At 40.2% G+C, this 23,918-nt stretch overlaps 1 protein-coding gene across 1 annotated transcript in view; it reads left to right on the plus strand.

Annotated features, from left to right (window-relative positions):
• Positions 1-23,918, plus strand: part of LOC102526924 (T cell receptor alpha chain MC.7.G5-like) — a 403,550-nt gene that overhangs the window by 110,351 nt on the left and 269,281 nt on the right. The window lies entirely within an intron of this gene.

Raw genomic sequence — 23,918 nt, forward strand, 5'->3', positions numbered from 1 at the left:
GAAAAAGTGGAATTCATTCTGACTTATCTGGGGGCACTTGTGGTTTTAATGGAGAATAATTATGATCTCTGAGAATATCTGATCTGACATCACTTGTTCTCTGGCTGACTTGTTGCTTTTTTCTAAACAGGGGTGAGCAGTGATGACAAGGTGATACAGAGCCCCCCATCTCTGGTTGTCCATGAGGGAACCAGTGCAACTCTCAACTGCAGCTACAAAGTGACTAACTTCCAAAGCCTGAATTGGTATAAGCAGGAAGAAAAAGGTCTCGCATTTCTGTTTGTGCTAATTTCAACTGGGACTGAGAAGAAGTCAGGAAGATTCAAAGGCACATTAGACAAGAAAGAACTTCTCGGGACTCTGCACATCACAGCCACCGAGCCCGAAGACTCAGCCACCTACCTCTGTGCAGTGGAAGCACTGTGCTCACTAGTCACCTGCAGCCTGTACCCAAATGCTGCAGCTGAGGCTCCTGCAACTGTTAGGTGGGTTACTTGCTAAACTGGGCATGCTCTCAAAAACAAGCTGTAAGAAAAAGCAACTATTGCTCAAGATCCCCGTGTCCATGTTGACGATTACTTCTGCGGCTTACTGAGTCCCAACTCAGACTGAGTCACATCACTGCATTCACTGCCTTCTCTGCGCTTTTCTATGGGAGTCAGCATCACTGACATTTTCAGAGGATCACTCATAATACCAACTCCATCACCACACTATTATGCCCTGTGGTAGAAATAAAGCCCTTTTACCAAGATTACACCAGCACCTAGTATGTGCACCACCCATCATGGTCTCTACCTGACAGCATGGATGGATGAACAGTTTGCTTTATTTTTGGTTTTCTGTTTCCGCTTAAATAGACACATTTATAGGTAGAGTTCCATCTGCAACTTTTTTTTGCTGGGCCTATTAGCAAAGAACAAAAAATGGGAAGTAGAAAGCATCATTGCTTGAGTCAAACAAAAGTTTTTCTTCCCCGTTTGCAGGAGTCTTCCTTACTCCCTTGATTTGGGGGTTGTTCCGTATACTAGGTGCTTCATGAAAGTGACGTGGTAGAATCTTCTCAAGATGTTACACATTAATTTGAACTCTTAGTACCTTAAGCAGTCTCCCAAAAGAAAGGAGTTAGCCAAACTAAGCTATGCAAAACTAACATAAACTTAGCTTAGTTACGTTATGGTGTATTCTTTCAATGAAATATTATATAATCATCTATATTGTATTTAGAAAGAGTTTGCAATGGAAACAACTGTTTATTGAGAGTAAATGCTACATGCCTTGAACTTTGCAGATGTTATTTCATTGAATTTTCACAGTAACTCTGATGGCTCATTGTTCCTACGCTCAGTGAACAGATCAGGGGATGCAAATTCAGAAAGATTAAGGTCTCCTCCCAGAAAACAACTAATAGAGTTTGAAATCAAGTCTATCCAATTCCAAAGGCTATGCTTTCTCCATTATATGTCCCATGTTAAATATCACAGAGAAACAAATGTCTGCACAATATGACCACAATTACATATCAGAAAATTACACAAAACCCCAGAATAACACGTTTGACGTATGGATAAAATAACATGTTATTAATAACATGTGAATAAAATAACACAGTGTTGGTTGTCCTTGAGTACTGGGCTTAACACTATTTATTATTTTTCTGCTTTATAACATTCTTTGTTTTTTTAAACTACCTGCTAGGGGCTTAATAGCAAGCATTTTTTCAGAAATAGAAAAAAAAAGACAATATAATTCACTTTTAAATACTAAAATCCCAGTAAAGCGAAACTGAATCGTGTGGTTATTATCTGACATGCACAGTTTAGCTGGATTAAAACAAGAACTATGAGTGACCAAATGACACGGCATTAAAATAAGATATCTGATTGCCAGCTCTTCGAAGTATTGTAGACTATCCCTTAAACTGGGAAGGTGTTAAAGTTAGAAAATGACCTATTTCTCCTGACAATTGATTTTAAAGACTAGCTTGTAAGTGGAGCGCTTTAATACCCCGTCTCTGTAGGAGGATGCAGATGGTAAAGGCAACCTGGGCTCATGAGTTTAAGAAAATCCATTGCAGTTGAGCACATTTTAGATTGCACCGCCCGGGAAATGAGGAGACAGTGTAAGAAAGGAGCAGGTAATAATCATTCCAGGGAAGAAACAGGGTCAAATGCAATAGAACGTTCCCGCCATTTTTCAGCCTGCACACACCTCTGCCCATTCTTCTTTCCTCCTTTTCTACATCAAGAGCCAGAAACCAGGCAGCGGAGATGGGAGGAAAACTCAGCTTTCATTTACTTAAGGCTACAAAATCGAAGTGGGAAATTCTGTGTAAGTCTGCCTGGTATTTTTAAGACAAATACCAGAAAGTGAAAACAACAGGAAGAAGGAGGGGAATGTATTCATTTTTTCATCTGAAGTCCTAGGAAGACAAGAGCTAGAAAGAGGCCAATGACTAATCTCTCTGCAGACGACCATGCTTAATGCAGGAGGTGTGTTCCTCAAAGGTTGTATATAAACTGGATTTTTATCTTATCATCCTCCCCCACCCTTAATCCTCAAGTTTTGTACAAGGCTAGAATTTAAAATAAAAATTGCAATATGAACTCTTGTTGTTCACTGTAAAAATCGTCCCACCCTCAGCAATTTACAGTCTACGTGACCACAAGTTTTCCCATACACTATGCCTGTTGGAGACAGTGTCCAGTGCATTAAATACACAGTCACATATAGATACTTGTACCTTATGACAAATGTTTAACATTTATAAATACATATAGTGGGTAAAGAAGTCTATTATACTATTTGATCTGCTTTTCAATCTGTTTAAAAGAGTTCATAATTTTCGATATTTCTTTCACACGTGGTGGGAAGGGATCTCATGAGACTTCCCACATATCGGCTGAATGCAATGCCATCTATGACACACTGGAACATGGCTTTGAGCTGGCCAAGCTCACTATCATTCTTGGCTATAACTCATCAGGGTAGAAGTAGCTCGTTTTCAACCTTTGCAGATGGTTATGTAAATAGTCATGAGTCCCATGTACCCCACTGAATTCTTCCTAAGGAGAAAATTGAGAGAAAAAACAAGAAACATGAAACGTGGGGTGTTATATGCAAAATTTTATAACAGCTTAAATATTCAGCCACAGGATGGAGCCATCAACTTGTTAGAGTATGTTTTATTAAAAAGCTCTAAAATATAAAGATTATAAAGTGACATAAAAAGTGTTTATAGGGTAATATTAAGTTAGAGAAACGGAACAATGCCATCACCCTGTTCCTCAAGTGTTCTTAGTCTAGTCGCTAGTAAATCGACTAGTTTGTTCTTTTTAAGCTTCTGCCTAAAAAATTGTTTCTTATTCAATGGGGTTTTTAAGGCCCTTCTTCTGACTCTTTTTGTCCTTGCCTGACACACCTGGATCCAGAATATCCCATCTCTTCACAATATCCCCAGACAGTCCTGAAGAGATATACTCAAAAAATAAATGAGGGAGGAGGGTATAACTCAGTGGTAGAGTGTCTGCTTAGCATGCACGAGGTCCTGGGTTCAATCCCCAGTACTTCCATTAAACAAACAAACAAACCTAATTACCCCTCCTTGAAAATGGAAAAAAAAATTACAAATAAATAAATAAACGAAAGTGCAGATTTTCATATGCTCCCAAGGCCCTAAGTTTATATCTCAGAATACATGCGTCTGGCACCCTGATGGAAAGGCATGTCTCATGACCAGAATCTCCTTTGGAGAATCTGAGCACTTCTCCTTGCACTAGTTCAGAGCTGCATGAGGGAGTACTGACGAATCCCGATGCTGCCCAGTTCAGGGAGTTGAGCCAATTCCTGAGATGCCATAAAGGGATTCTGGCCAAGACTCTCAAATGACTCCACCAAAAGGAAAGCCTCCTGAGACCCATCCCCAACCTTCCTGCATATAGTAGCTATTCAATAAATGGTATTTAGGATCAGTTAGTCTTACTACAGTAACTACATTGTACCTGATGGGATCTTTCCTGCAGTGGCATTCCAGGCACTGAAGCCACTTAAAACGTAGGTCTCAGATCCTCCCACCCATCAGTCAGCCCAAACATGCCCCTCTCCCCTTTCTGGACTCAAGGAAGTTTATTATTCCAGACTGTGACCTCCTCTCTTTTTTCCTTTTTCTTTTCTCTTCTTCTTCTTTTTTTTTTTTTCACTTTGATGGATCTATCTATACTTTCAAAAGAAAACTTTGGTGGGAGACATTTTTGTTTATATGCTTGTTTGTTTGTTTTTTCAAAAAGGCTCCTGAGATGCAAAGAACACGGTAAATCCTCCCAGCTGGTCACAGACTCAAGAATATTGAGCGCTGACAATCTGCACATCAGACGTAGCTGTCCTGGACTGAATAAGGCAGCTGGACAGTTTCTTTTTCACTCTTTCCTATTTCCTCCACAAGAACCAATAGAATTTATGTCTTAGAAGACTAAACTTTTACCAAAATAAATACTCTAATTCTAATTAACAAGACTAATAATGAATGATTTCATTAGTAAAAGAAAAACACAAATTAAAGGAACATCTATGACCTCAACCTACAGAAATTCCCACTGTTAACTCTTTAGCATTTACACCTTCCATTTCACTTCTATTCATGAACATGAAAAAATAAGTCTAGACAGATGTGGAGAGTTCACATTATTTCAAAGAACCGGTGTTTCTCAAAGTCACTGCAAAAGAGGATATTTCTGTTCCTTCCAAAAAAAAAAAAAAAAAAGCTCTCCGTAGTTAATTCAGTTGAGCTCCTCCCATTTCTGACTCATGAATCCTCCAGAAACCCCCTCCCAGTGACTTGATTATGAGCCTTTCATTTTGAAGAAGCCACTGAATAATGGAAGCTCATTACTGAGGACTCCAGGAGAAATGATGACTCTTAAGTTTGTCTTCACGTCACTTCTAGCTCTGACTCTTCCAGGTAACTGAGTCTGGTCCCGGATTCGAGTTGACCTTCTGGATGAGGCAGCTAGAATGACCCTTGGCTGGTGTGTGTTCTATGTTGCAGGACCTGGGAGAGCAGACTGGATGAGGCCCCAGGAGACAGAAGTATCTGGAACCGTGGGGAAGACTGTGAGCCTCCTTTGTAATTATGATACTTCATCTGTGGGCCCTGTTGATCTCTACTGGTTTCGACAGTATCCCAACCAGGCACCGGAATATATTCTCCACAGAGGATGGAGACACGCCGGGAAAGGGTACGCCAGTTTTGCCACAGAAAGGTTTTATTCGGAGAATACAGCAAATACAACAAGTCTGTACATCAGAAGTGTGGTGCCTGCAGACGCTGCCCTGTATCACTGTGCTCTGTACTCTGAGGGGCACAGAGAGAACACGGCATAGGGCAGCCGCACAAAAACAGCAGCCCGCGGGAGGAAGCAGCACGTGGCGCACCTAACCACACTGATGTTTTCTTTTCTTTCTTTCTTTCTTTTTTTTTTGCAAGACACATCATGGGAATTTGGAGGCACTGGATCAGGAAAATTCTGCTCTAACTATATAATAGCTATTAAGTTGTAGGAAAATAGCTGAAACTTTGGGGACTCCCGTTTCTTGAAATTAGAGATAATAACTCTACTGTAAAAGCTGTTATGAGACATAGCCTTTAACCTCCAGTTAAGTAAGTGCCTGCTGTGTCCTTGATGTTCAGCAACTGGTAGATATCTTTTTTCCTCTTTCCCAGTAGCTCCTTTGGCCTCAGAGCTCCTTTCTACACATACCTGAGGATCTCTTTTATATCACACTGGCAATAGATGATAATAGAAATTAAAACCCTAAACACACACATCCAGCACCCAGAGGTGGCTCCTTTGCCCAGGGATCCCCAGTCACCATGCCAGGTGTGGAAGTTCACGCTCAGCAAGTCCGACCGTTAGAGAACAAAGGGGCGACACTGGTTCCTGAGCTCCCCGCCACGGGCATCTCTCACGGGGCGAGCAGGAGCAGGGGCTAGTTTCTCACAAGACTAAAGGGAGGGGGAAGAGCTTTGGCATTAGCAGGCGGTTGAGATGAGAGAAACAGCTTGGATGGCCATCACCTTGCCCCTGTGTCAGTTCTTACCTCTCCAGGGGGAGATGGGAGGCCAGGCGAGGTGAGTGGAATCCTCACACAGGCTGTTCAAGCCAGTGGCCACCTGCCACCTGCGGCAATGGTTCAAACCACACTTCTGACTGACTATTACCATCCAATCCGGATCTGTGCAAAGCCTAGCATCTTTGTTTGCAGAGGTGTTGGATGGGGTGTAAAAGAGGAAGGACGATTTAGAGCCTTGTTCAGTATAACGTGCATCAGCCCCAGCACCCTACAGCTTCCAGGCTGGAAACCTCGGGCTCCTGCAGTTCCCAGGGAAGCCTGCCCCAGCCTCACTGTGGCTGAATACCTGCAAGTCATTAAGAGGAGCTTGGAAATAAGACAGCAAATTGGATTTTTAACAATGTTTTCTTTTACAAAAAGAAACTTGGGTTAAAAAAGCGTTGAGAAATCCTGTGGTTAGAAAATAGCTTTCAAAGAGCTGCTTAAAGCTAACGTCTTTAAATAATTGAACTGTGAGCGACTGCTGTTCATGAAAGTATAAAATAATTTAAGGAGAATAACCCTGTTAGCTTCATTCTGTGGGAAATTGTTCTTTTCATACCCTTTTGGGGACAGTACAACATTTTGGCATACTCTTTCCATAGTGAATTACTTGGAAAGGGATTATAAAAGTCATTAAATGGTTCATTATTTTTGTTTCATTTCTCAAAACTGACATTATGGACTAATTTTAAGTAGGAAAAAACTCCTAGGCAAAAAGGTAGTAAAAATTTTTTCAACCATTTAGAGAAATTTGATTGAATATTGTGCAACCGTTTAGCGAGCTAATTAGTAAAACTAACAACACAGAGATGTTCTTGACATGCAGTTAAGTAAAACAGAGTACAGATTGTAACCACGCTATTAATAATGCTAATATTAAATAATTGAAGTGCATAGATACAAAACTGGAAGGTTTGACACAAAAATGAAAATAGGAATTTATTTAAGGCATTGTATTTCTCAGCATTTTAATTGTTACTTTTTCAGGCAATAATTATGGACTTGCCTCTACATAAATAAAGTTTTCAAAAGTCCCTTAGCTCCAAACTCTGTAGCTTGTATTAAATAACTGAGGACTCTTCTCAGCCCCAGCTCCATGCCCCCGGCTCTTCCTCCTCTCTTTACCCACCGGCACCAGCCTTCTGTTTACTGCCCTCCTAACTCCTCTTTCTTACTTTTCCCTGGCCCGCTGACAGAGCATCCACTGGAATGCTCCTTGTGTCTCCAACTCATCTTTGATATGAGCAAGTAAGAAAAAGCAATCTTCATTCTTTGCTCTATAGTAGACCCAGTTGATGGAAGACTGAACTGATTGTACCAACAACTCAGAAATCTCCATTGACCTCTCATGGGAAATGACTTCTGGTTTCAAAGAAGGAAGAATAGGCAAAGCTCTAATCTTCACAATGATTAGTTTTGACTTACAATTGTTTGAAAATATTTAGTTACATATTTAAGACATTTTAATTTGTACTTCTAAGAGATAAATGTCCTCTCATTTTTAGAAAGCTGGAACATGACAGATAAAGCTTAAGTCCTCTCTGCCTACATCTTCATCTGGTCTCTTTTCCCAGAGGTAAATGCTAATACATGTTTAGGCCCTTTGTCCTAATTAATACGGAAATAAATGCATGCATGTACTGATGGAAAATATGTAGAATTATTTTATGACATTTTACATAAATATTAGCAGGCTATTTTTTTTTACAAAGCAACTTCCTTTTATTTTACTCAACAAAATGGACTTGTAAACTAGTCAAGTTGATAGAGATAATTTTATTCCTTTTTAATTCGTGCAAAGTATATCATTGTATCAATAGTGTATATTTTATTTAACAATACCAGTAGTGATAACACTATTTCTCTATAAGGTAGAAAATCAAGACTCAGCGAGGTTAACTGACCGTCACATGACTAGTAAGTGGCAGAATGGAACACAAATTACGTCTTCTGACTTAAATTAGAAGGTTCTTCTAACTCCAGTCTAAGTTTTCCTTGTTTCTCATTTCCAACACACTTAGAGGCCAGGAGGAAGGATTTCTTCACAGAAACCTAATCTCCCAAGCAAATCTGAATATGTAGCTTCTTATATAAATTACCTCTCATCTAGCCTGGTCCTTATGGCTGTTGGACAAAACAGAGAGCAAAACCCCTCCGCCCCGTATTTGTAAACTTTCCAATAATGCAACACTGTGTTTGATTTTGCCAATTTTTTCCTTCACTCCTTTCTCTCCAACCAAAGAAGCCTATCTCTATTCAGAATGCTCAACAACAGGGACTCAAGCCTGACGTTTGTGTCTAACAGGAAACAGAACAGGCATTAGATAACTGTGGGGAGTCGTCACATGGTGGAGCGTTGGCAGGCTGTACCGGATGCCTGTTTCCAGCTCGGCAGCATCACACAGCTCCGGCACTCTGCACGAAGCCGGTTGTGCACACAGAGCAGAGTGGAGCCCCGGGCTTAGCAGAACAGCACAGATTTTATTCAGGGAGATCATAAGAGTGCCCACATGTGCTGTCCCAGCTGGCCATGGGCAGCTGTGTTCCATCTTCCTTGGCAGGGACTGAGCCACCCTGAGGGTCCTAAGATGAGAGCATCTGAAGATGCTTTTCTGGACAGGAAAAGAAAATGAGTAATAAACATCAGGCTGTGATTTTTTTCTTTAATCTTCTTCAGACACGGGGATTTGGGGGTTCTAAACAGGCTGTTCAGAACTGTCTCACTGTGAGTTGCAGATCCAACCCATCCTCTTCTCTGTTGTCACTTGCTCTGTAGGATTCAACAGCTCCCAAAGAGTCGTTCAATCCCAACCTGAGATCTTCACACAAGAAGGGGAGTTTGTGGCTCTGAACTGCAAATATTTTGCAAGTAATCCCGTTATTTTCTTTCTTGGTTGGGGGAGCATCTCAATGGGGAGATATTTCAAGTGGTTTTTCAAAGTGCAGGAGCCTCCAGAAATTTTGATTTTCAATGATTTTCTTGACCTTGCAGAAAGCAGCCAAGAGTGTCATTCTCACTGTGAGGTCAGGAGACTCAAGGGAGTATCTCTGTGCTCTCAGGATGCCCACAGTAAAAGGAACAATAAAAACTGTAAGACCAAAACCTCAGAGCTAATATCTCAGACTCACCTGCTGCAGGGAGTAGGGGAGACCCACTGACCCTAAATGAAAAGATTAGAAACTGTGGGCAGCATAACTGAAGTATGGAAAGGAAATGATAACTGTGTTGCAGGAAAAACCATCGCAAACTGCATTCGCTGAATGTTTTCAATCCTGTCCTCAAACTGACTCTCACTTTCAAATCTTAGCAGATTAAAAAAAAAAAAGCATTTTGTTTTAATTTGATTTTTTTCTTTTTTCTTTAAACTTTAATATAGTTCAAATTATAAAAACAATTCTATTATAATAAATGAAGCAATACAAAGATATATAAAGAAAAATTTAACCCTTACTCATCCCTCTCTCTCATCCTTATGAGATGAACAATTTTAATAACCTGGTGAGTGTCTTTCCCACTATTCTCCCTGCTTGTATAAATGTAGGCAACACACAGCCATATATGTATATAATGGTTGGTTGTTTGATTTATGTGCTTATTGATTTGTTGGCTTGTTTTTATTGGTATATGTCTATACATGTACATGTAATAAATCTGTTTCATTTTTCACTTAGTATAATCATAGGCACCCCTACAGATCACTAGACATTATTCTAGCTTATTTATTTTAACTTATATCTCATCGTCCACAGTGTAGAGGTACCATAATCTATTCAAGGATTTCTTTATTGATAGATCTTCAGTTTTGTCAGTATAGAACTACTGCTGTGATAAATAATTATATCTATATTTGCACAGTTTATCTTTGGGATGGATTTCTAAAAATTAGATTATCGGATCAAAGGCTATCTCTTATTTTTATTTTTAACTGACATCTTGGATTATCTTCAAATAAAGTTGTAACATTTCACACTTCCACCAGCAGTCTATGTGAATTTCTTTCCTCCTTTATTGTCATTAGTTTGGAATAATATAAATTGTTTTGATTTTGCAAATATGACAAGCCAAAAATTAAAACCGTTGTTGCTCTTAATTTGCATTTCCCTGGCTCCTAGTAAGATCAAAAGTTGATGACAATTGGATTGTCTTCCCTGTGAATTGCCTTTTGTATCTGTCCACTTTTCCTTTAGGTTATTTATTTCTCATTAATGAAATGTATGCTAGGGATGTCAAAATTTTCTGTCATTTCCTCACTCTGCTGTTTGTTTTCTGGCTTTTTTTTATATAGTATGTAGCATAGTATCTTTTGCCTTTGAATATACTTTAAATTTATATAGTCTAATATGGCTGTCCTCTTTATAGCTTCTGGATTTCCACCTTACTTAAGGATATCTTCCATAATCCAAATATCTGCAAACATTCTTAGATTTATAACCAATAGTTGTATCATTCTGTTTTTTACAATAAAATATTTCAACCATCTCTAAATTGTTTTTATATATGCAATCTCTTTTCCACTATTGCAATGTCTTTGTCATACTTTATGTTCCTGTGTATGTATGTGTAGCCAAACAATATAAGTCTTTATTAAAAACTTGCCCTGCTTCCAAACATTAGAGAATAGTGTAAGAATCACTGCAGAACTGGGTGCTGGTGAGAGGAGTCACTAAACGCTCCAGTTCCCACTTGAAAGAAGTTCTTGGCAATTCCACTGGGATGAGAGAGGCAAAAGCTGCTTGACTGACATAACAAAAGAGATATTGGAATGGGGACTGGGAGCATCAGGAGGTGACTTTGGGAAAAATGCAGGCCTTGAGCAGGAAGAAAGAGGTTTAACTTATCCCATCCAACGCCTTCCTCTATAACTGGGGGTAACTAGTCCAGCCTGCCCCACTCCACTTAAGCTGAAGTTGGGCTATAGTTACGTGTCTGGAAGATAATAAGTTCTCAGCTTCTGAACTGGCAGAGGAGATCAGGTTCCTGTGGCAAAAAGATAAAATGCAGGAGAAAGAAAGCAGAGCTAGAAGATAGTGTGCTCTAGCCTACATTCCCATCTTTTACTGAAGCAAGTTCCCATAATTTCCTGTGAGTTTAATGAATCTGTCTAGGTTCTGAACCAACTTGCCTGAATCTACCCCACCCCAAAGAGCTGCCGCGTGGTAGGGAGAACGCAGCTGCTGGAGGCTGTGCTCTTGGTCCAAGTGTGAGCTTGGTCAAGCGGAAGAGTTTGTGCCAGAGGCTGATCACTCTTTCCAGGATACCGCAGACGGAGAGCTCTGTTGTCCCTGAAGAAACCACTAACACACCGTCATGAGAAGCCAAGTATTTGGTTATCTGCCACTGAGATAGAATCCGTGACCAGGCAGAGATAAGAGCAGAGATCATAACCAACAGAAAGAGGCAGGAACCTCTCCTGCACAATATGGGGCGTTCACATGGAGGAAGAGCAGTCTGAGCAACCAAGGAGGCAAGGCTACTCAGCCAAGGAAAGGATGAAAGGAGAGTGCTTTATTCTCGCCCACCTCTCTGCCTGTCTTCTAAGGGGTGAGAGGGAAGAAGTGTGAAAAAAAACAGCACAGCCCGCCTGTCAGAAGACACTGGAGCCCTCCTGCTGGGTAGAGGTGGATGGCAGAGTTTTCACTCTAAAATGGTAATTAAGATTTAAAATGAAATCATGAATTGTTAAAATAAAACTGCTTTAATAATTGAAAGAAAAAGAAAAGACAACCTATTTCCCAATGGAAAAGAGAGGTGTGATAAAGCAGAGTATTAGCAAATATTGAGAAAAATTAAAGCCATTTCATGTTCATACCCCATGACTGAAAACCAGTAACATTTGGTTTCCTTCTGGATTTTGCCATGTTTCATTTACTGGCTTACTGCCTATATTGTACTGTTTTGTCTGGAGTAAGTTTTTGTGTCATAAAACAGGAAATTCAATCTTAATATTCTTTTTCAAAATACAGCTGACAATTCCAAGATATTCTCGCTTATTCAGTATGTTTCAAACCAATAGAATTCTGGCTGGAATTACATTGGAAACTGACATTTTAGGACATAATGGCTTCCTACCTAAGAATATTATATGTCTGTTTATTTATTCAGGTCCTGTTTTAGTCCTTTAAAAGTAAATTTTGCTTGCTTGTTTCCAGAAAAGTTGGAGACAATGAAATGAATCATTGAACAAATGGAAAGCTTTGTTTATTTTCTCTCTGAATAGGGAAGAGAGCAAACAGAAAATGGAGCAGAGTCCCCAGTCCACAAGTGCCAGGAGGGGGAGGCTTCTAGCTTTAACAGCAGTTACACAAGACTGTAGGTTTTTACACTTCAGACACAAGGCTAGGGAAGACCTTGACCTTGTAGTTTCCATTGTTTCAGAGATCAAGCAGAAAGCAAGAGTGAGAGCCGCCACCACAAGGAAGACTATGTCTCTGCGCAGGTCATAGGGGACCCTTCACCCTCAGTCTGTATGCAACCCCGCAAGAAAGACTGCTCACTTCTGCTTTTAATCAGCACAAAACATTTCTCAGAATTCATATCTGAGGCTTTTCTGTTTCCTCCTCTCTACACATTTTGTTAGGCAATATAAAAATATTTTAGGCACGATGCTTATACACAAAGAGCTTACTATGTAACAGCCGTGGGAATATCGCTCTTACTAGATTTAAGCTTCATGAAAATATCAATGTTTTTCTTACCAATAAGCACTCACTGAGTGATGGTTGAATGAATGAATGACTGGTGCTATTTACACCCATGTATAGAGGCAAATTTATAGCCAATGGTTAGAATTTTTGTGGAAACAAATTTAAGCTCCATATAAGAAAAAAATGAACAATTAGAGGTTTTCCGAAACAAAACAGACTGCTCTGAGGTGTAATATATTCCTTATTACAGGAAATATTCAAAAAACAAGTGGGATATCCATTTTCCAGTAATTTGCAGAAAGGATTACAAAATAATATGATTTTGTGCCAAACCAAGAACTTTAAGTTTTAAATGAGGGAAGATACCATACAAGAACTGACCAACCAAAGTGCTTGTAAAATTCACCACAGATTGAAAAAAAAAATCACTTCCAGATTCATGGAAATTGGATTTTGAATTTTTACTTGAAGCACGTGTAGAATTTAAATGAGGGTAAGAGTAAAAGCACACATTTTAGGCAGGATAAACTTATTAAGGGCAAAGATCAAGAAAATAAGCAAGAAGACTTTGGGAAATTAAAAAATTTTAATATTACTTAAAGGGACAATTTTTATTGGATGGCATTGTGAGAAAATATGAAAAGTTAGCTTGAAGCAATGGTTAGTCCAAGAGGGCCACATACAGCCCAGAACTGGGTTTCTTTCCAGACAAAGAAAAAAAAAATGTCATGAGATTATTTGTCTTATTATAAGCAATATTTTTTTAAAAATCTTGAAATTGTTTTTTTAGAATGAACTATTAATCTAAATTTAAACTGCTAACATCAAAAATTTACTTTTACAAACATATTTTTAAATGCATGGAAAAGCTAGGTTTTCATAATAATTGATTCAATGAACAAATAAATGTCCTTTTCCCTGAGCATTCTACCATCAACTAACACCCATACTGCAGGAGAGGAAAAATCCAGACACTTTCCCAGTGCCCTGCAGTTTCACGATCACTTTCCAGCATGAGTTTTGTTTGGGTGTAGGGGGGAAACGAACATCTTCTCTGTACTCATTAACCTCATAGAGGACAGACTTTTACATCTAACAGTACAGACCAGACAAATAAAACGTAGCTACATTCTGCTTTGCTTTGCAATCTGTTCTCTTCCTTGTCTGACTGCAAAAACCCTTGCACAATTGTCACTGAAAATAACACCTGCTCTCCTGTGAGATTTTTACCCTCCTCAGAACTTGTGCTGATGTGGGTTAGATGTGCTCCCAACTACTTCCCTGCCCTTCAGAGTACTGAGTTGCCATAGGAATAAACTAAGCAGACAGTCCTTCGACATTAGGGCTGATTTCTAATTTACCCCTGCTGTGTCTTTTATCATCGCAAACATGTTTGGTGTTTAATTTGGTTCACTCTTAAAAAAACATGGTTTGGTGTACCTAAAAAAGAATGTTTCTTCAGGCAGCAATATATTAAATTTTTAGGGGCCTTGTAGCTCCATTTTTCTATTAAATGGTGCAGGTTTTGAGCCTCAAGTAAGTATATAAAAAGTAGACACTTACACTGTAGTAAAACTAAAATGGTTATTCCACCTTTGGGTGATTTAGTTTTATTTCCACATCATTCAGAAAGAGAAAGGCACTGTTCAAAGTAGAAAAGTGAGGAGGAGAAATCTATTTTATTGCATAAAAGACTTTCTGTAGCACCCAGTGATGGATGAAGTGAGAGATGTGGAAACTTCCAGTCAACGTTTGTATCTTTTTCTTTCATCAAATATCTACTGTCCATCCTAGAAGGGCAACCAATAGATTTAGAATTATCTCACTCACCACTGTTTCTGTCAAGAAAAAGTTTTCTTGTTCTAGAATGTTGAGTGATGCCATGTACTCATTTGGGGTCTTGAATGGTGGAAGAGACCGAGAATGATTTAAGAAAAAAAGAGGAGAAACAGGAATGGACCAAGGGCAGAGAAGAGCTGTCTGAAACAGAAGTCAATACTTCTTTTCATCTATCATTAAAATTGAAAATTGGCACAGTTTTTGGAATAGGTTCACAGCATCTCAAAATTATAAACCATTGTGGAAAAGAGCACAAAGATGCAAGCACTGAATACAACTGCTTTGCAGATAGATTCATTCAAGTGGACATCTATGGTTTTCTTGTTTTTTTCTGCACAGTAGAGCTACGATGTTATTGTGAGTCGTGCAAGTTAATCACTGGACCAGTTTGGGGAACATCATTCACACCTTAGCCTAAGATATAGAGAAAGACAATGCAGAGATGTGAAGAAAGACAGATCTGAGAGCCTATTTGAGGACATAGATCCAGCTCTGCCTGGAGCTGCAAAAGTCAAAATATTCTCTCTTGGATTCAACCCAGCATAAGTTGAGATTCTGTCATTGACAACAACTAGGTTCATAATTAATACAGACAAAGGCGGGGGGAGCCTTTTGGTTTTACACTATATAATGAGCTGAATTTATGATGCATAGAAGTTATTATTTACTCAAAATAACAAGAGTTATGTAAATACAGATAATCACTGGTTTACCTTCATTATAATAAGTATGAATATAATTAATCCTACATATGTTTCATAAATTTCTGATTAGAAAATTTTGGAAAAATAACAAAAACATCCACAACTCTACCACATAGACAAGCACTCATTCTTTTTACTTATTTCTAACTTTTTCACAATTTTGCACATTGTTACATCTTATTATAGAAACAATTTTATGTCCTTTTAATTAGCAGACTCATTTTTGTCATTAAAAACACTTTGTATTTATAGTTTGAATTATCTACTATTATATACCACAGATATACATTGGGCTTACACATAACATTGTAATTTTCTTTTTGGGGATATTTTGATTATTTATTTCCAACTTTTAATCATTTTAAATAGCGTTATGGTGTAGATCTATAAATATAAATTTGAATTTGAATTTCTCATCATTTTATTAGCACAGCATCCTAGAACTGGAATTAGTGGTTCAATGGGTGAAAAACAGTTTATAGTATTTTTGCTTCTTGGCTCTTCTTAATAACAAAAATCCTTTAAAAAGTATTCTAAATGTCTTATCCTACTCGTTGACCCCTTTCTTACTTGAACCCACTACCATCAGATTTCATCCCTACCATTCCACTGGAATCACCCTTGCTAAGGTCACCAATGAGTTTCATCTCAACAAATCCAGTGTTGCATTACTGTTCCTTATCTTACTGTGTGTCTCCGAAGAATGTGGCATTATGGCTACTCCTGGAAACACCATTTCGCCTGAATTCCGGGACTCCACAGTCTCCTTTTTGCCTTCTTCCTCGCAAACCACTGCTGCTCAGTCCTCTTTTCTAGGTCTCCCTCCTCTGGCTGGTGTCTACATGTTGTGTTGTCTCAGAACTCAGTCCTCAAACTGAGGACTCTCTTCAAATGATCTTGAAGGGGTTCAGGACATGCCACCCCCAAATATGCCACTTTGGTATATTGGTTATGTTGAGCTGAAGGAACTTAAAAACGGTAGATGCAAGAAGGGGAACTTAAAATTAGTAGGTGCTCTGACCCCTCCCCCTCTTTTTCTTCCTGAAAGCAGAGGTTGAAACTCCCACGTAAAAGATGCCCTTCTTACATCGAAGGAAACACTCTTTTCACCAGAGATGGGAGTTGAGGCTGAAAGAACGCTGTGCAAACAGACTTTGTTAAAGCAACTCTTGTCTTCCTTTATTCTACCTATATATTTCAGTTACTTTTCCACAATTGTCGCTCTTTATTCAACCTACTATATAAGCACTTAGGCCTAGCCACTTTGGGTCTTCATTTTTCTATGAGAGCCCTGATGTATGTGTAAAAACCATTAGGTAAAATCTGTATGCTTTTCTCCCGTTGATCTATTTTATGTCAACTTACTTCTCAGGTCGGCTGAAGAGCCTGAGGGAAGAGGCAAAGCTCCACCTCCCCTACGATCTCATCTAGGACTCTGGCTTTAATTACCATTTATACACTGATGACACACAAATTTCCATTTCCACCTCAACCCTCTTTCCTAAAAGCCAGGCTCAAACATACTATAATCTATATAACATCTACACTGGATATCTAATCGGCATTTACTATTTAACATATCCAGAATATAATGGCAGATTCCTCACTCTTTTCCATCTCAAAAAAATGGCAATATAATTCACCCTCCTAGAGCCCAAAATGGTGGCAGTCTTGTTCAGCTCTTCTCTTTTTCCCATACCCCATATTGTCAAACAAACAAACTGCAAGAAGATTTATTTTTTGTCAGAAAAAATCTGACTTTGTTTTTCAGTTCAAATAATGATGTTATGTGATGGGTTTCAGGGACAATCAATTCATTTCTGAATTCTAATTCTAAGATGATAGCTAGCTAGCTAGCTAGCTAGATAGATAGATAGATAGGTAGAAAGGGGCAAGGAATCTTGTCCTGAGGTTGTAACCTAGTTGAAATACATCCCTATCTGGCAATATTTCTTGCTTAGGTGCTAAGAACTCTCCCTCAGAACCCAGGAGCCAGTGAATTGCCTCCTTGTTTGGAACCTTGGAGATTTTAGCACTCTGTGGCAATGCACCACAGCAAGATTCAGGGTGGTTGAGTTTTGGGGGTTTTTGGTGTTTTTTTTTTTTTAAAGGAAAAGCAAGGGTGGGAAGTGAAATGGGAAAGAATAACATGACACCTGATCTTAAGCATATTCTAGAGCAGTTTTAGGGAAAAAAATTCTAACCTATATGTATCCTATATAATTGGACTCCATTAGAATTATCTATACCTGCATAACCCTTGGCAAGTCTTCATATAACTCCGAACAGGAGTACAGGACTCCCAGCTGGAAGACTGCTGGTCTAAAAGGGGACACCCTCACTATCACATATGTCACAGCATACTTCCTGACAACTCATTCCTCCCCCCTGATCTGAGATACTGTCTTTATCATATACTAAATTTCCATATAGAATTAAGCCTAATTATTGATTCACTATTCCATCTAATTGACCTGTCTGCCTAGTCTTATTTGACGCCTAAGAATATTCTTTCCTTTCTCTTTCTTTTTACTTTACTTGCAATAGAAAAATGTGCTCTTTTCTTCCACATTTCTTTTAACTGTAGCTTGTTTTTACCTCTGAATCATATAAAAACTATTTTTAAATTGTTTATATAATCCATCTTTTGGTGCTGGTTTTTCTTCTCTTTTAGGTTTTCTGATCTATGATTATTTCACCTGCAAATACGCAGAGGATATTTTACCTCTGTCTTTCTAATTCTTATGCTTCTAACTGTTTTTTTTCTCTTGGCTGACTGCATTATCCAGGAGCTCCAACACAATGGTTTTTTTTTTTTAATTTTTATTGAAGTACAGTCAGTTTACAACACTGTGTCAATTTCTGGTGTGCAGCACAATACTTCCGTCATATAGAACATACATATATTTGTTTTTATATTCTTTTTCACCATAGGTTACTACAAGATATTGAATATAGTTCCCTGTGCTGTACAGAAGAAACTTGTTGTTTATCTATTTTATATATAGTAGTTAGTATCTGCAGATCTCGAACTCCCAGTTTATCCCTTCCCATCTCCCTTCCCCTCTACAACAATGTGAAATAGCGGTAAAATAAAGGTCGTGGACGTCTCTGTTTTTCTCCTAACTTTAATAAGAAAGCGTCTAGCCTTTTCCCAGAAGTAAGTACTTGTTTCAGGCTGTGGCATAGGCATTTTTTTATAGTAAGGAATTAGTTGTTAATTCCTTTTTTAAAGAGTTTTGATCATGAATGTGTATTGTACATTGTCACATGCCTTTTCTGCATCAATGGACATGATCGTATGATTTTTCTTCTCAGCCCTTATGCCAGTTCTTAAGCTACTCATTCTCAGTTGCAAAAGCCTCGCTCCTACACTTCGTGTTTCTTGCAGCAAATGCGGACGCCTATCGTGCACTGCCCCCTAGAGTTAGCTAACTTCAGAGATGTTTTTCTAGTCTCCCCAGCTGTGTAACAGCAGTTCCTATTTTGCACATTTTATTAAACATCTCCACAGGGTTAAGCTGAATGAACTTGAGGTAGCAGACACTCAACATGTAGTGCCGACAGCCGCTAGCCCTGCCCATCACTGCTGTGGAAAATCGTGAGTGGCTTTTAACTAAATACGCTGCTGCTGGTTCTGACCTGGAACGCTGAAATCACCATACCTGAGGCCAGAGAGAGATCATTCCGTGCAAATGTAAAACTGTCATGTAAATATTAGTTCTTCCCGACAACTATAAGAACTCCTTCTATTCTTCCTAAAATCCCCTTCCTCGGGAATAGTCGCTGTAAGTAGTAAATACTCTCATCAGTAGAAAAAGAATTGATATGATTTGGCAATGTCCTGATTCAGAAAAAGAAGGATCGTGTTCCCAGGAAAGTGCATCCATTTACAAATAGCCAGACTTCCCACCGACCACCCCAAGTCTGCTGTTTTCTCCTCAGGCAGAAATGAGAGGGCTGGGGAGGGGAGCGCTCACGGCACCTCAGACCCTCCATCTCGAAGAGGGAGCTGACTCCCCTCTGAGGTACAATGACACTGTGCTTTAGGAAATGCTAGAAGCAGCAGTCTCCCCAGTTCACAAAATTTCACACATGAGGAAGAATAGCACATATACACACTAATATCCACAGGTAACATCAAAGAAGATCACAACTCTTGACTCATCACAGACTCTCAGCCACTCACCTCTGGACCACAAGAAGAAATGAAGGAAGGGAAGGCTGGGGCAGACTGCCAGGGCCAGGGCTTCAGGCAGGGAAAGCAGCTGAGAAAACGTGCTTAAGTGGTGGGCTCATGGAACCGGCAGGGTGAGGACTGATTGCAAAGACTAGGGGAAGGAACGTTCCTCCTTTAACCTCTCCTCTTCTTCAGTCCCTAATCCTTGCTGTAACATGGAGATCACAGAACAGAGCTTCAGGTAACTAAGATGTAAAATATGAGAAATTACCGCAGCTTGCACAGGTGCCCAGATCTAAATTAACTAACACTTAGATTTTTGCAAAAGTCCTCGCATTTTCACAGTTAGCCAGGTACCAGGTTGCTCTCTCACATCTGAGAACGTATTTAAAGAAAGATATTATATTTCCCTCTTTTGTATTTTTAGAGAGAATTTGGAAAAGGTCTCTTTTAACTAATTTAAAATTGTTCGGAGTGAGAGATATAACAGAGACATAGGAGACTCTAACCAAGTGAGAGAAAGAATCAAGTCTTTTCTCAAACTTTTATTTTCTCAGAACATAGTACAGAGTCACACAATGACCCTGCTAGACTCCTTACAGGTGAGGAGACTGAGGAAGGGAGCTCCAGGTACTTAGAGCAGTAAGACAGTCATCATTGGAAAACTATGATTTGTTTATTTTAAAGCTATGATTTTTTTCGATTTTTTTCTTTTTTTTCTTTTTTTTTTTTTTTCTCTTCACCTTTCTGTATGTTCTATCTTCCTTTAATTTAACATAAGGAATTACTTTGTATTAAGGGAAATGCGGGAGAAAAAGTTCAGACCACATGGGGGCAGTACGTCCATTGACAGAAGTGACTGGCTGGAAATTAGAACTGGGTGAATGGGGGCAGCAGCAAAGAGTACATTCAATGATGTGTTCGTGCCACGTGAGATTCTGATTGGCAGTGAAAACAGAAGGAAGATCACCGGGGCTTCCAAAGTAAAAGAAGCAGAGGCTGGAACAGCAGACTAGGCCCACTGAACATGCTCGGTTTCAGGCTGAATCCTCGGAGACTCCAGGAAGCAGCAGGAATGGAGCCCCACCGGCGAGCTTCCCTGATGCTCCTGTGTGTACAGCTTAGCTGTGAGTTAGCATGGAGGGCGGTGGAGGGAGAGGGCCAAGCAAGGGAAATGGGGCAATTCCGTAAGGAAATCCAGGGGGCTCCCAGGGACAGACTGGAGTTTATTCTAAGGAATGTAAAACAAATAAAGAAAATTCTTTATTTAAAAAAACCAAACAGTTTCTTACGGATGAAAATCTTTTCACTCCTCCTGAACAGGGTCAAACACACAACCACAGAGGAACAGAAAGTCAAGGAAGATGAGAGCTTCATATGAACTGCCGTTACAGAGACAGGGCTGTTGATTTCTTCCAGTGGTTTAGGCAGGATCCCAGGGAAGGTGTCCGCTCCCTGATACAACTGTTTCCAAGTGAGAAAGAGGAGATGAGCGGAAGACTGACAGCCAGGTTTAACAAAAAAGACCAACACTTTTCCCTGCGCCGGAAGGCCTCCCAGCTCCACGATGCAATGACGTTCTTGTGTGCAACAGGCACCCAGTGCCGCTCAGACACCTGCGCCCAGCACCTAAGCCCTGCTAAGCCCTGCACTCCTTCTCGGAGGGCCCCAGGGCACTGACTCTGCTCTGAGCAAAGCGGAGCATGAGGAGCTCTGTATAACAATGTCAGATATCCCATTGAAGACCATGTGCAGAGGGATAGTGTTTTCAAATGCCATCTGATTCATTTTGATTCTCAGTATGAAGTCCTGACTCTGTTCAAAAACCTGCAGCTTACTATCAGGAAGAAGAGAGCAGTAAAGAATAGAGGAAACAGAGTAAAACACTTGCCTTTGAGCTCTTTTGCAGACTTCTACAAATATATCGAGAATACAAAATCTGTGGTGAAAGAATGTATTCTGACATTCCAAAAAGACTGGCTTAGAAGATCAAGTACAAAAATCTGAGGGAAAAGGGCACAAAGTTTATAAAGGACAGGGTGAAAAGAGAAAACAACATGATGGCACATATAGCTCCTCCTCAAAAGGGGACAGAAGTTCAACCAGCTGGCCGGAGAAGAGTCGAAGGGGTAACCAGAGGTTAGAAGTAACGGGTCTTTAAGAAGCACCCAGCATCCTGCTGTTCTCTAGGGGCAGGTAGGGTGGAAGGAGGGAGAGTCACATTTAGGGATGACTGTGAACTGAAGGAGCAGCTAGTGTAAGCACAGTGTTTGGATCACTTTGCCTCACATCCATGCCCAATGTGGCCAATGTACAGGACGAGTCAGATGTGCCAGTTAATGCCCCAGAGCAGCCCTCAGTCAGTGGTGGACAGCGAGTTACAGATCACTTTAGCTCCTTTATGCTTCACTTGGGGTAACTCCAGAGGGTATGCTAGACCACCTCCCAGAGTTACCCAGCTGGCTTAAGCTCCAGTTCCCCATAGTGGTAACTGGCTTGATGATAACACCCTGCTTTGGCTGCCTTCCCTTCCCTGCTTCATTTCTCACTAGTATTTCCTAGAACCCCCTGCAAATAAACCGCTTGCATGCAAATCCTTGAATCGGAGCTGATTTTGGAAATTCAAAACCAAGATACAGGACTTCAAATCATGGGACAAGGATAGAGATGATCTGGAAGAAATTCTGGTTGCTTCTTCTTCCATTGCTATCCAACTGCGTTTGGGAGCACAAGAGATTTTAGCAGCCTCATTCAGGGCTGGTCCCAGCGCTTAGAATTCCCCGCACATCTCTCTGAGTGGGAAGACTCAGCCCCCTGCTTCTGTGTTACAGAGAACCTGTGCTCTCAGACAGCAGCCAGTATGTAGCAGAACCTCATCCATACTTGGCGTGCGGACCCCAACTCTGGAGTTACGTGAGTACTGCTGTCACTCCCTCTGGAAATGCAAACTTCTAATGAATCATATGACTTTATTTTTAAAAGCTCTTTGTTCTCATTCCATTATCAAAATGGAATGAGAATGATGGGAGCAACTCTTGCTATCAGTTGTTGGAGGCAATTCAGTGCTGATGAGAACTCCTGCAGTAGTTACTTCAGAGCTTCTTAATATGGCACAATTGGGATCTTATTTTTTTTGTAAGTGTCCACGGAAAATATAAGCACAGTCAGACACTTTGGATTGTTTCCACTTGTCTCTGAGTTTAGTGAGTGCTCTTTTCAGTCACAAACATACATTTTTTTCTCATTCTTTCGAGAAATTATAAAATTGAATATGTTAATATAACAAGTACATTCTTATCACCCATGATTAATTGTTCGTTTATCATATTTGCTTTGTCACTTTAATTCTTTTAAATGCCAAGAAAAATTACAGAGTTTGCCACTGTTGCAAATAAAACCCTGTTACTTCTGCGTAGGTTCCCAGGTCCCCATTCTTCCAGCTCCCTCTTCTCTTTATTGTCATTCGAGAATTTTAAAACTCAGAAAATAGTTTTCATTTTCATTTGAAGTTATAGTCAATGGTCTATTTTCTGAAGCGAGACCAAAAAGCACTGGGAAAACTTCCCTCAGTGAGACATCGTCCCCCACCCCCTGTCATATCACTTCCTGCTTGGAAGCTCGAGTGTCACTGAGCACAGTGGGGAGCCCAGATCAGAGCGAGAGACGTCTCAGTCTGCAGGGGACAGCTGTCAGCATGACGCCTGTCAGCTTGCTGTGGGCAGCTCTGCTCTCCACCTGTCTCGGTAAGGAAGGTGTAGGTCTTTATTTACAATGTTATCTAATGGGACTGTGAAACGTGGAAGTTGAACAGCACTGCCTCACAGAGCCCAGCTGAAAGCTGACATACCTGCCTGGAGTCGGGATGAAGCAGAAGAAAGGTGGGTGGGGATGGGAACCAGCTTGGGAGCCAGCCTGCTTTCTCTCTCGTGTGACACCCAGCGTGGTCCCTTCTCTCCTCTTCCCCACAGGAGCCAGCGTGGCCCAAATGGTCACTCAGCCTCAGCCAGAAGTGTCTGTGCGCGAGGCACAGACTGCGACCCTGGACTGTACGTATAACACGGTTCAGAGTGACCACTATTTGTTCTGGTACAAGCAGCCTCCCAGCGGGGAGATGATTTTCATTATTCACCAAGAAGCTTATAAGCAACAGAATGCAACAGCTAATCGCTACTCTGTGAACTTCCAGAAAGCAGCCAAATCCTTCAGTCTCAGGATCTCAGACTCCCAGCTGGAGGATGCTGTGATGTATTTCTGCGCTTACAGTGGCCCACAGTGAGATGAGCAAAGGGGAGAGGCTTACAGAAACCTCAGGCCTCAGCGTCTGTGCAGAGGTCAGGGGCGAAGTAGTTGGGGTAAGAGGAACATAGAAAATCATGGACTTCTCTGGAGAAAAGAAAATACTACTTTTTTTCCTACAGAAAACACAGAAAGGGTGTCTA

This window comes from Vicugna pacos, chromosome 6 (assembly GCF_048564905.1).
Source record: "Vicugna pacos chromosome 6, VicPac4, whole genome shotgun sequence".
Taxonomy (NCBI): Eukaryota; Metazoa; Chordata; class Mammalia; order Artiodactyla; family Camelidae; genus Vicugna; species Vicugna pacos.